The following is a 12,709-nucleotide window of genomic DNA, read 5'->3' on the forward strand; positions in this document are numbered from 1 at the left end:
TGTTTCTTTCCTGCAGCGACTGTGTCAAGCAGCAAGGATGGACTGGCTTCCTGCAAATTCCCCCTTTTTTATTTTTTAAATGCTCACACATGCAAATCAGTGGCCACCTCTCAGATTGGGCCATTTAAGTCTCGGAAGAAGAGTGGCAAGCAATGATAGTGAGCATAGCTATAAACATAGTGGATGGAGCGCAGAAGGAGCCCCATTCCTGTAGAAGGTTGCCAGCCTCTTCAGTCAAGGGATTTCAGCTGTCCTCAAGTTATTGGTTTGATTGTCTTTGTTGGTCTGGCTAGCGGGCGGCGTCACTGGCGACAGGCTTCCCGAAGCGTCAGCAAGTTGAAGGGCTGCATCAAAGGGTCCATCAGGGCAGTGGTTGATGGTGGTGTCGATGTCCGAGGAGGAGTAAGCTGTGCCCTCTGGATCCAGCTGATATGGAAAATGGAGGGTAGTAGAAAAAGAAGAGAAAGCAAAAGAACTACAAGGCATGGAAGTGTTTAGAAAAAAGAGGGAGAAGAAAGGGAAGAAGGCAGCATCCTGACACAGCCCTTTCCTTCAGCTTCCCCTTTCCCTGTGGTCCCAGGTAGAAATGGGAAACAAGTCCTGTTGCAGTGAGAGGGCAGCTGCTGTCAGCCAGTCTCTGTCTTTACCTGGGTCCCGATCTGAGCTGGGCATGGGAAGCAGGAAGCAGCCATGGGGACAGGAGACCTTCCTCAGAAGGGGCGAGTGTTCAAGCCCCTGCACCATTGGGGAGGGGGGTCTGTGCCCCACCTTTGTTGCACCCCAAGTTTTCTCCTACTGGCCCCCGACTGTGCCTATCTTAGGTTGCCCCACCCTGTGGAGTCTTACCCGTCGTTGACTACCAGCCATCTCTGGGCCAAGTAGGGTGATGTGAGGTTCAGTTTTGTCTACTTGATAGCCTATGTCCCTCTGGCCTCCATGCCCAGCAACTGCCTTTGGATTCCCTCGCCTGCTGGCGGGGCTCTGGCATTGATCATAGGGAACTCAGGTTTCTTCTCTAGAGAGGGCCCAGCTTACGCCATTGGGCCAGAGACAGATCCATGGTACCAGCCACCATGAGGCTTCAACCTCAGCATGAACAGAGAGCTCAGGCAACAGCTATGGGCAATTGGATTGCAAGAAGAGGGTCCCTCTTGGCACAAGGGTAAGAGGCGCCAATACAGGACAAAGGAGAGTCCTGGAACAGGGCTTTCTCAGCCCAGGATTTCAGGCTCTTGGCACAAGACAACTCCATGTATGGGGCATATACCAGACACCCCCTATTCATGGCAGAAAAGGGAGGTGCCCTTCCTGGAACAGTAGGGTAGGGAGATTCTAGAAAAGGCTGTGTTCAGGAAAGAAGGAGAAAGGCCAAAGAACCAGCAAACAAGTAGTTAGATTTTTAAAAAAAGGAAAAAGGAAAGGAGATGTGGGGCAAAGCTGAGACATGTGGAAAGACAAAAAGGAGGCACATGTGATCCTCCCAATGGACAGATTGTTCCAGCTCAGGGCTGCACATCTGCTGCAGACGGGCACTGGTCAGGTGTGCTATGATGAGGCAGAGATGGCGGGCGGTGAGACATAAGGTCGGACTAGATGGTCTGGAATCCACACAGGTGAGTCTGCATCCTGTGGAAATATACAAGCATATCCTCTCCCCTGGGTTAAAAGTACATCAGGTCCCTTCCAGGCTCCTGTAAGCAAGTCTCTCCATTTGACGAGGGCTTTAGGTTTAGTTAGATCAGGGTTCCAATGCCTGTACATCGGGGAATTTCCCTCAGAATCTACATTTAGTATATTAATTACAAATTGAGCATGTTGTAGAACATGATGAGGAGAGGAATATTTAAACTCATTTTCTTGTAATTTTTTAATTTGTGTTTTTAAAGTTTGGTGAGCCCTTTCTACTATTGCTTGGCCTTGAGGATTGTAGGGTATTCCTGTAGTATGTGCGATGCCGAATGTAGAGCATAAGTTTTTAAAAGCTCTAGAGGTATAGGCAGGCCCATTGTCAGTTTTAAGTGCCCTTGGTATTCCTAGGTAGGAAAAGCATTGGAATAGATGTTGACTTACATCTTTAAAGGCTTCTCCTGTACGTGCAGAAGCAAGGATAACATGAGAAAAGGTATCAATACAAACATGCACATAGCAAAGTTTGCCAAAAGATGGGACATGAGTAATATCCATCTGCCATAAGTCACAGGGTCTAAGTCCTCTTGGATTAACTCCAGTAGCAGGGCTAGGAAAATGAGTAGGACAATGGCCGCAGTCACGCACAATACTTCGAGCAGCTTCTCTAGATATGCGATAATATAGACGGAGAGCAGAAGCATTTTGATGGTGAATGGCATGAGACCGCCGGGCTTCTTCTAGAGCTGTACAAACTACTGGGCGAGTTAGTAAATCCGCCTGATAATTTCCTTCGCTTAAGGGTCCTGGTAGGCAGGAATGAGCTCTAATATGTCCAATATAGAAAGCCTTTTCTCGTTTGTGAATGCAAGTTTGTAGCTGAGTTAACAAAGAGAAAATGGCTGTTCTTCCTTGTGGGAGAGAGGCGGTCTCAATATGAGGAAATAATTTAACTATATATTGAGAGTCAGTGTACAAGTTAAAGGGAACCTGTTGCAATTGTTCAAAAGCATAAATGACTGCCAAAAGCTCTGTTCTCTGAGCTGACGTCTCTAGAGTTTGTTGAACATGGGTTATTGAGTCAATGATTGTTACTGCCCTACCATTAGAGGAACCATCTGTGAATACTAAGGAGGCAGGAGGTGATAATGGTTCTTTTGAACATTTAATAGGAAATATAAACGGATGTAGGGAGAGAAATTGCAATATAGGTGATCTTGGCAAATGATGTAAAATTTGCCCTGGGAAGTTACCTATAGCTATTTGCCACTCTTCTTCAAATTGTAATAGTGTGTCTAATTGTTCTCTTTTATAAGGTATTATTATCTCAGTAACTTCTCTTCCAAAGAGTTCGATACTGCGTCGTCTACCTTTGATAATGAGAGTGGCCACTAGGGAGGGATAGGGTGGTACAATCTTCCTAGGAGTGACAGGTAAATGTATCCATTCTAATGGTCCTTCCTGCCACAAGCATCCTGTAGGAGTATATTTAGTGGCTAGAATAATTAAGGCCCAAGATTTGGAATAATCTAGATACTGTAGTTGCTGTTTATTGATGGCCTGTTCTATTTTTGCTATAGCCTTTTCTCCTTCTACAGTTAATTGTCGGGGAGACTTAGGGTTAGAATCTCCCTTTAAAATGTCAAATAGAGGTTTTAAATCAAGAGTGGTTATTTTTAGATATGGCCTGACCCAGTTGATATCACCTAATAGTTTCTGATAATCATTCAATGTGTTTAAATGATCTTTTCTTAATTGTAGAGGCTGATGGGTGATAGTAGAGGTATGTAATATTCTGCCTAAGTATGAAAAAGAAGGTTCAGTCTGAATCTTTTCTGGGGCTATTTTTAGACCATGTTCTTCTAAAGCAAGGATGGTCTGAGTAAGAATTTCCTGTAAAGTAGCCCGATCTTTATGAGCTAGTAAAATATCATCCATATAATGAATAAGATATAGATCTGAAAATTTCTTTCTAATAACTTGCAATGCCTGATCTACAAACTTTTGACATAATGTAGGACTATTTTTCATCCCTTGTGGGAGAACCTTCCATTGGTATCTCTGATAAGGCTGTTTAAAGTTTTCTGATGGTATGCTTCCGGCATGAAAGAAGCCAGATGCAGGAGAATGTCTATGGTATGGTGTCATTATATAAAACTAGGGGCCCAGTGCACGAATTTGTGCACCTTGAAAGGAACAGTGGGCTGCGAGGCTGCGGTGGGCACAAGGACAGGTCTCTGCCCATCCTCCACGCCCCCACCTGGTCCCTCCCACCACAGCCCCCAGTCCCCTGTCTGCTGGCAGCCCTGCTCCCGCCGCAGCCACTCCCATGCACTGATGCCACCAGCTCCGCTCACACCCACTGACAGCAGAGCAATTGGGGCCAGCACCAGCAGCAGGTGCAAGTGGGGCTGGTGCCGTCAGCAGGTGCAAGTGGCAGCTGCTGCCCCAATCACCCCTCAGGAGCAGGGGGAGGTGGAGAAGCCCTGAGGGGCGATTAGGGCCAGCAGCCACCGCTTGCACCCGCTGACGGCAATGAGTGATCAGGACCGGTGCACTCTTTATTTCTATTAGTTACACTGTGCTTTTAACACATTACAGTCCCTGTAGAGTGGGTGCAGTCAATGGTGAAGTAAAGGGGCAGGGAAAACTTCAGAGAAAAGCACAGCAAAATACTAGTGTTCTGGAAGAACTGCAATAATAAATTAGAGATTAGGATGAGATAATAAGTAGTCAATATACCCATCTCTCTCCCAATATTCTATCTTGATGTTCTCACCATCTTTTAATGTAAATAAACATGTACACGTGGTTATGCTAGGGTGAGGTGAGAGTAGTATACAGGTGTGACAACTCATCCAAGAGTTTTTTGAGCCTGAGTTTGAGATACAACTGTTCAATTGGCTTTGCGGAGAAGAAATCTAAGAGGATGAGGTCAGAGGAATAGGACATGAGGAGGGCAGAGAGCGCTTTTTGGACAGGAGGAGGGCAGAGAGTGCTTTTTGGAGGTTTTTGGAGAGGAGGTTTTTGGAGAGGAGGAGGAGGTAACCACCAGAGTCTCGTCCGGACGGCAGTGACCAGTGCCCTGCCTTGGTCTGAAGCCCCTGCTCACCTGCTCCACCATCCTGCCGTGGCCAAAGCCCACCATATGCCACACACATACCCTGGTGGTCAGCACACATCATAGCAACCAGTTTTTCGGTTATTCGGTTGTTCTACCGTTCGGTCTATTTGCACATTAGCCTTTTATTATATAGCACTAGAGGCCCAGTGCACAAATTCATGTACGGGTGGGGTCTGGCCGGCCCAGCCCCAATCGGAGCCAGGCCTGTTGGGAGGAGACAGCAGGAGGTTGGCTGGCCGGCCCACCCCATCGGGTCCCGACCAGGGCTGGGCCAGTTGGGGAGGGTCCGTGGGCAATTGGCCCCAATTGGGAGGGGCTGTGGGTGGTGGGCCAGCAGCCCAGCCCCAGAATGGGGTGGGGGGGATGATCAGGGGTGGAGCTGGCTATGGAGAGGGGCCACGAGCTGATTGGGGTTTTGGGGGCTGATTGGGGGTGGGGCCAGCCATGGGGAGGGACTTTGGGCAGTGGGCCAGCCAGCCCCACCCCCAAATGGGGGGGGGCGATTGGGAGGCAGCAGCCTGGGGGAGGGGCCATGGGTGGTTGGCCGTTGGGCCCTGCCCCTGATCGGAGTTGGGGTTCCAATCAGGAGTGGAGTTGGCTGGGGGGAGGGGCTGATCTGGGGTGGGGCCAGGCAGGGGGAGGGACTGCAGGAGGTTGGCTGGCCAGCCCTTCCCCCTATTGGGGTGGTGGGGGCAATCAGGGATGGAGCCGGCTGGGGGGAGGGGCTGCAGGAGGTTGGCCAGCAAGCCCCACCCCCTATTGGGGTAGGGGGTGTGATCAGGGGCGGGGCCGGCCAGGGGGAGGGGCTGCGGGCCTATCGTGGTGGGACTAGCCAGAGGGAGGGAAGCGGGGGCATTTGGCCATCTGGCCCCACCCTTGATCAGGGTGGGAGAGTCCAATCAAGGGCAGGCTGGCCGGGGGGAGGGGCCTCGGGAGGTTGGCCAGCCAGCCCCACCCCCAGATTAGGTTGTTTGGCTGGCCACAGTGGATGTCATAGCGACCAGTCTTTACGGTAATTATGGTGTTATGGTCGCTGGATTTTTATATATAGAGATTATAGAACAGATAAAATTAAGCACAGGTGATAGATACTAAAACAGTAGTTTCCTTGAGCAGAAGAGGAGAGGATGGAAGTGGACTGACTGGAAGAAGTCACTGAAGGGATGTAAATGTTTCATATGTTCATTGAATTACCAGTCATATGGGTGTAGGCTTTTGCCCAACTCGTCAAACTACACTGAAAGCTGTACAATTTGGTGTATGTAAATTATACCTCAATTTTTAAAATAAGACCAAGTTATGCCAAGCATGTTCCTAACCACAATTAAATTAAGTTAGGAATTAATAATACAAATATAACAGAAAAGTCCCCATGTACATGGAAATTAAAGAAATACATTTCTAAAACACCCATGAGTCAAAGAAAATAATTACAATGGAAATTTGGTAATATTTGAAACTTGGTGTTAATAAAATGCTAAACACTAGACCTTATTGGATGCTGCTAAAACACCAGAGGAAAATTTAATAGGCTTAAATGCCTATATTCCAAAAATAAAAGAAAAGGTTAAAAAAAATCCATGTCAAGAATTTAGAAAAGAAATAACAAAGAAACCGCCCGCCCCTCCCCCCCCCCGAACAAGATTTAAAGTTTAATAATAAAAGAGACTATATTAATTTAATGGAAAACATAGTAGATGATAAAGCTAAAAATTGGTTCTTTAAAAATAAAAGCTAAGTTGATAACCCTTGGGTGAGACTAGTGAAGAGCAAGGAGAGAAGGAGCAAATAATCAGTCTAAGGAAAGAAGAGAGGGTCATCACCACAGATCCTACCCATAGTAAAAAGATCAGAAGAATTAATATAAACAAGTTTGTGCCAATATATTTTAAAGTTTAGAGGAAATGAACAAATTCCTAGTGGCATGCAACTACTAAAACTGATGCGGAAGAAACAGGAAATCCCGGTAGTCCTGTAACTGTTGTAATTAAATCTATTATTTAAAACCTTCACGTGAAGGAAGCCTCAGGGTCAAGTCGCTTTACCAGCAAATTTAACTAAAACATTTTTAAAAATCACATTAAATGTATTCGTTTTCTGTTGCTGTTTAACAAATTACCACAAACATAGCAACTTAAAATAATACCCATTTATCACCTCACAATTTCCATGGGCCAGGAGTTCAGGGACACACAGCTTCCGTGCCTATGCGCAGGTTCCCACAAGGCTGCGATCCAGGTGTCTGCAGGGCTGCAGTCTGATCAGATGCTTAGCTGGGGGGGAATCTGCTTCCGGGCTCCTTTAGGTTGTCAACAGGGTTCATCTTACAGCTATGGGTCGGAGGTCCCCATTTTCCTGCTCTCTCTCAGCATCCAGAGGTTTCCCAGTTCCTGGCCATGTGGCCCTCTCCACAGTCAGTTCACACATGATTTTTTGTTTCTTCAACTAGCAGGGAAGTCTTTCTCTTCTGTCTGCTTGCAGAGTCCTATATAAAGAAACATAATCGTGGGAGTGACAGCCTCTACAACTGGCTAACTGTGTGGTCTTAGGCAAGTCATGTCACCTCTGTGGGCCTCAGTTTCCTCATCTGTGAACTGGGCATAAACAATGCCTGCCTCTCAGGATGGAAGCTGGGTGGAGAAGTTGACTCAAGAGCGCCCTCTGAGATACACAACGCTCAGGCTTTATTCTCAAGTCTGGCCAGGGTTCCTCAGCCCTTCCATCCCCACTTAAGCCAGAAACTCCTCCCTCCCACCCAAGGCCACTCTTGACAAACCGTCCACACAGACCAGACCCAGGCTCTCTTGGTTCTGGACTCTGGACTCCCACACAGACTCCCTCAGGGGCTCAGAGGAAGGCAAGTGCAAAGTAGGTAAAGAGGAGGGGATCCCACCAGCCAGTCCCTCCCTTCCAGCTTTGGACCAGCACTGTGCTCACTCGCTTGGGAAAGAAGGCAGCTGCATCCAGACACAGAACCTCCTTCCAAGTTCCTAGAACTTGTCCAGACAGGAGGTAGGCCCACAGTTCTTCCTCTTACCCAAAGGATGCTATGCACCTGAGCACCATCAGGTGGCCACAAGGAATCAGCCACCACCCCTATCGCCTCATCTGGGGTTCTTGAGACGACATATTATTTCAAAAGTTCAGAGGCCTGAAGCAGAGGGACTTCTGTAGAGATCAGGCTGGCCAGCTTCCTTAACCTCATGGAGACCACAGGCCTCTTTAAGAATCTGATGAAAACAGTTGACCCTGCCCCAGCACATAAACTCAACATCCTCACACGGCTTCAGAGTACCCTTAGACCCACCTCCAATGCACCCACGGATCCCATAGAATTTTCTGTAACTCAGCCTAAGAATCCCTGCCCTGATCTCCACCACTTCCCTCCTTGTCCAGAAAATAAACAAGTCCCACTGCCTCCACTCCCGGGGTTCAGATCCACGTCCATGTTTTTCCTGGTGAGGTCTGCGTTAACTGCTCCAGCAATGGAGCTGGAAGAGAAAATCACCAGCGATTAGCTTGTCTGAAGGGAGGGGCTTACAAAAGTGGGAAAGACTTTGTGGCTTGTGGGGATTGTGAACTGATTGTCTCTGAACCCCAGATCTGGATTTATTTTTTTTTCAAATCAATAACTGCTGCTCCTTTCCCCAAGAGAAATCATGACCCCACTACTAGTATCTGCATATTGGGGCACAGAGATGGGGGTGCATTGGAGAGGATGAAGGAGGTAAGGAGGCAGAGCTTAGGACATGGGAGAGACTTACCAAGGATCCAGGAATATCCTGCTCTGGAAATATATGAGGGGGTGAGAGTCCGAAGGAAAGGAGAGAAGGAAGAAAGGCTCCTTTGAGGGGTGTGTTTAAGCTGAGATCAGGGGAGAGAGTAGGAGGAACTCAGGCAGAGAAGAGAGGAAGGCCAGAGCATTCGGCAGCGGGAACTGCAGGTGTGAAGGCGAGAGTAAGAAGGAGTGTGGCTGGTGGAAGCCAGGTGGCTGGAGCAGCAGCCCTATGAACAGTGCCATTGGTCTGCGCTGTTTCAGAGGCCCCCTCAAGGCTAGTTCAGGGGTCAGGGACCAGGTAGGAACACTGCCACCTGCTCTTGGAAGAGATGGGCATATCTTCCCTGCCAAACCCAAAGACACCACCAGCTACCCGTGGAGTGCTCTGCAGCATGGTGTTTGGGGAGACAACCCACCTGGGCTAAAATAACTGCATTCTGTCAGGGTCCTGCCGTTCAGAACTGCCACGGAACCACAGAGCACTAGTCCTGGGAAGCCCTCAAAGACCATCTGGAGCAGAGGGTATGATCCTGGCTGCACAGCAGAGTCACCTGAGACACTTGGACAAACCCCTGTGCTCTGGCCGACCCTATCACAGACCAATTCAGTCAGAATACCTGAGCAGGGCACTCTGTCACGGGTACCTTGTGAAGCTCTAAACGATTCTAATGAGCAGCCATGGTTGAGAATCACTATCCTAGGGCGTTCCTTTTTCTTTTTTCACAGATGAAATTACTGGAGCCCTTTAACAAAGTTATATGTCTTAGAAATGTACCCATATTCACATTATACACCAACTGAGAGTGAAAAAGAAGTGGTCACTGGGTTCCACGTTCTCTTGCTTAGTCCAGAAGAGCAGCATTTAAAAGGTGAATTTATAGTGTGTTATTTGAAAGAAAATATTTTATGGATAAGAATAAAGTTGCAAAAGAATGAAGTTGGACCCCTTCCTTACACAAAAATTAACTCAAAGTGGATTGAAAACTTAAATGTAAGAGCTAAAACAAAAAATATAAAAGAAAACCCTGGAGTAACTCTTCATGGCCTTGGGTTAAGCAAAATCTTAGACATGACACTGAAGGCACAAGTAATGAAAGAAAATAATAGATTAAATAGACTTCATCAAAATCACAAATTTGTGTGATGCAAACAATCCCACCAAGAAAATGGGGGGGGGGACGCCACAGAATGGGCCAATATATTTGCAAATTATATATCTAATAAGGGACTTGTGTCCAGACTATAGAAAGAACTGTCACAACTCAGTGATAAAAGGACAAATAACCCAATTTAAAAATGGGTACAGGACCTCAATAGACATTTCTTGAAAGATTTCTAAATGGCCAATAAGCACTTGAAAAAAATGCTCAGTTTCACCAACCATCAGGGAAATGCAAATCAAAACCATAATGAGATATCACTTCACACCCCCCTAGGATGGCTAGAATCAAAAAGACAAAGGAGATGACGAAGATGTGGGGAGATGGGAAGCTTCATAAAATGCTGACAGGAATGTAAAATAGCTCAAATACTTCGGAGAACAACTTATCAGGTCCTCGAAATATTAAACATGAGAGTTATTGTATGTCCCAGCAATTCCACTCCTAGGTATGTATATATATCCAAGAGAAATGAAAACATAATGCCCACATAAAAACCTGTATATGAATATTTATATCTGCATTAGTCAAAATAGCCAAAAATAGAAATGACCCAAATGTCCATCAATTGAAGAATGAATAACTGAAATGTGTTATGTGAATACAATGAAATATTATTCAACTGTAAAAAAGGAATGATAGATGCTACAACATGAATGAGTCTTGAAATCATTATGCTACATGAAAGAAGCCAGTCACAAAAGACCTCATGCTATATGATTTCATTTACATGGAATGTCTAGAACAAGCAAATCTATAGAGACAGGAAGTAAATTAGTGGCTACCAAGGGCTGGGAGGGTGGAGGGGATGAGAAGTGACTGCTAGAGGGTACAGATTTCTTTTGGGGAAGACAAAAAATGCTCTAAAATTGATTGTGGTGATAGTTGCACAATTCTGTGAACATACTAAAAACCAGTGAATTGAACAATTTAAATGAGTGAATTGTGTGATATGTGAATTACACCACAATAAAGATTTTTTTTAAACCTAGTTTACACTCCACTTCCTCATTCTGGGTGACATTGGGTCATTGCTTTCTTCCTTTTTATGCTTTTTATTCTTTTCCTCTTCCATATTTTTATCCCACTCATCCATCTGGGTTTATGTTTCTTATCGCTGATCTGGTGCACGGAGCTCACTATCTCTCTCCTTCCCTTCTCCCTCTCTCCCTCCCTCCCTTCCTCCCTCCTTCCTCTCCCCCCTTGGGACCCAGCCTTCTTGTGATGAGGAAGTCCAGGCCTCATGGAGAGACCACATAAGTGTGCTCCAGCCAACGAGGAGCTAAGGTCGCAGCCCATGGCCAGCATCAACTGGCAGACAAGTGAAGGAGGGAGAAGGGAACCATCACAGGATTTCAGTTCCCAGCTCCTGCACCCACCCAGCTGACAAGCCCAAGAGAGGAGCTTCCCCACGATGAGTCCTCCCCAAATTACAGATTCCTGAGATATTAGTTATCTATTACTCCAAACCACCCCATAATTTTGTGGCTTGAAACACTCATTTTTCCACAGCCTCTGTAGGTCAGGAATTTGGGCCTGGCTTAGCCGGGTCCTCTGAGTCAGGGTCTTTCCAGAGCGGGAATCAAGGTGTTGGTGGGGCTCTGTCTCAGGTGCCACTGGGAAGGCTGCCATCACTCCCGTGGTTGCTGGCAGGATTCAGTTCCCTGAAGCCTGTTGGGTTATCGCCTTCAGTTCCTTGTCACAAGTGCTTCCTTTAACATCATATGGCAGCTTACTTCATGCAAACCAAGAAGGCAACCGAGTGAAAGCGACAGCAAGATGGGAGTCACCATCATTCCACCTCATCACAGAGGTGACCTCCATCCCTTTGCCACATTCTAATCCTTGGAAGCAAATCGCTAAGTCCAGCCACACATGGGAGAGAGGATTTTACAAGGAAGAGGCTGCTTCCAGGCTGAGCAAAGTTGATGTTTGATCCGTAAGTTTGTGATGGTTTGCTATGCAGTATTAGAAAACACCAAACACGGGGAGAGCGGAGAGCTGGGTGGGAAAACTGTATTTGTTGAATATTTACTAGGTGCCAGAATCAGTTTACTGATGGCAAAGTTGAGGCTCAGAAAGGTTGAGAGACTTATCTCAGCGTTTAGTGGCAGAATGAGCATGAAAACCAGTTCTATCAGATTCCATAGCCCATGACCTTTCCACTGTATTTCCAGTCCTTTAAAGAAAAACAATCCCAAACCATGTGACTATGAAATAGTATTTTCTGAATGTTCCCCCCCCCAAAAAAATCCTAAATTTAACCAGCAAAGATTATTTCTAAGTGTACTCACCCTCCCCACTTCAACTCGCAGTTATAAAGGACTTTTCTGTTAATGCAAATTCTGTATATTATGAAGCTGGCAGCAGCAGCCCAACATGCTTAGCTGAATTTTCCTCCATAAAAATAAGCTCTCTGGAATACTATTGCTTGCTCATCATGAGGGCATAGGTTCTAGGAAGTTGACTTCAACTGCTAAAAAACTAACATGAGGCAGACATCTGCTTGAGTAGAAAATACAATGCTACCTACCCCACCTCACCCTACCTCATCCCACCCCACCCCATCCCATCCCACCCCGCCCCACCCCACCCCACCTCACCCTACCTCATCCCACCCCACCCCATCCCGCCCCACCCCACCTCACCCTACCTCATCCCACCCCACCCCACCCTACCTCATCCCACCCCACCCCACCAGTTCCTCAAGAGGGGTTTCAGGTTGAACACATAAACACTTTGTGTTCATTCATCCAAGATACAGGTTGGAAGGAGGCTGACTTTTCACTGAAAATCTTTTTGTACAGCATTTTAAAAAGTATTGTGCATGTTGATTAACTTTTAAAAATCTGTTTAAAACCTAATATGAGGGATCCCTATTCAGGGAAACTGAGGTATCTGTCAGGATGGATTCAAGGATCACTACATCCTCTCAAGCACTGATTCTGGGCTTCCCTGATATAGTTAGGACTGTGCTCTAGGCATCCAGGGTGAGCAAAGGCTTTCAGCAGGGACAGAAAG

The sequence above is a fragment of the Myotis daubentonii genome, chromosome 8 (genome assembly GCF_963259705.1).
Source record: "Myotis daubentonii chromosome 8, mMyoDau2.1, whole genome shotgun sequence".
In the NCBI taxonomy this organism is placed as follows: domain Eukaryota; kingdom Metazoa; phylum Chordata; class Mammalia; order Chiroptera; family Vespertilionidae; genus Myotis; species Myotis daubentonii.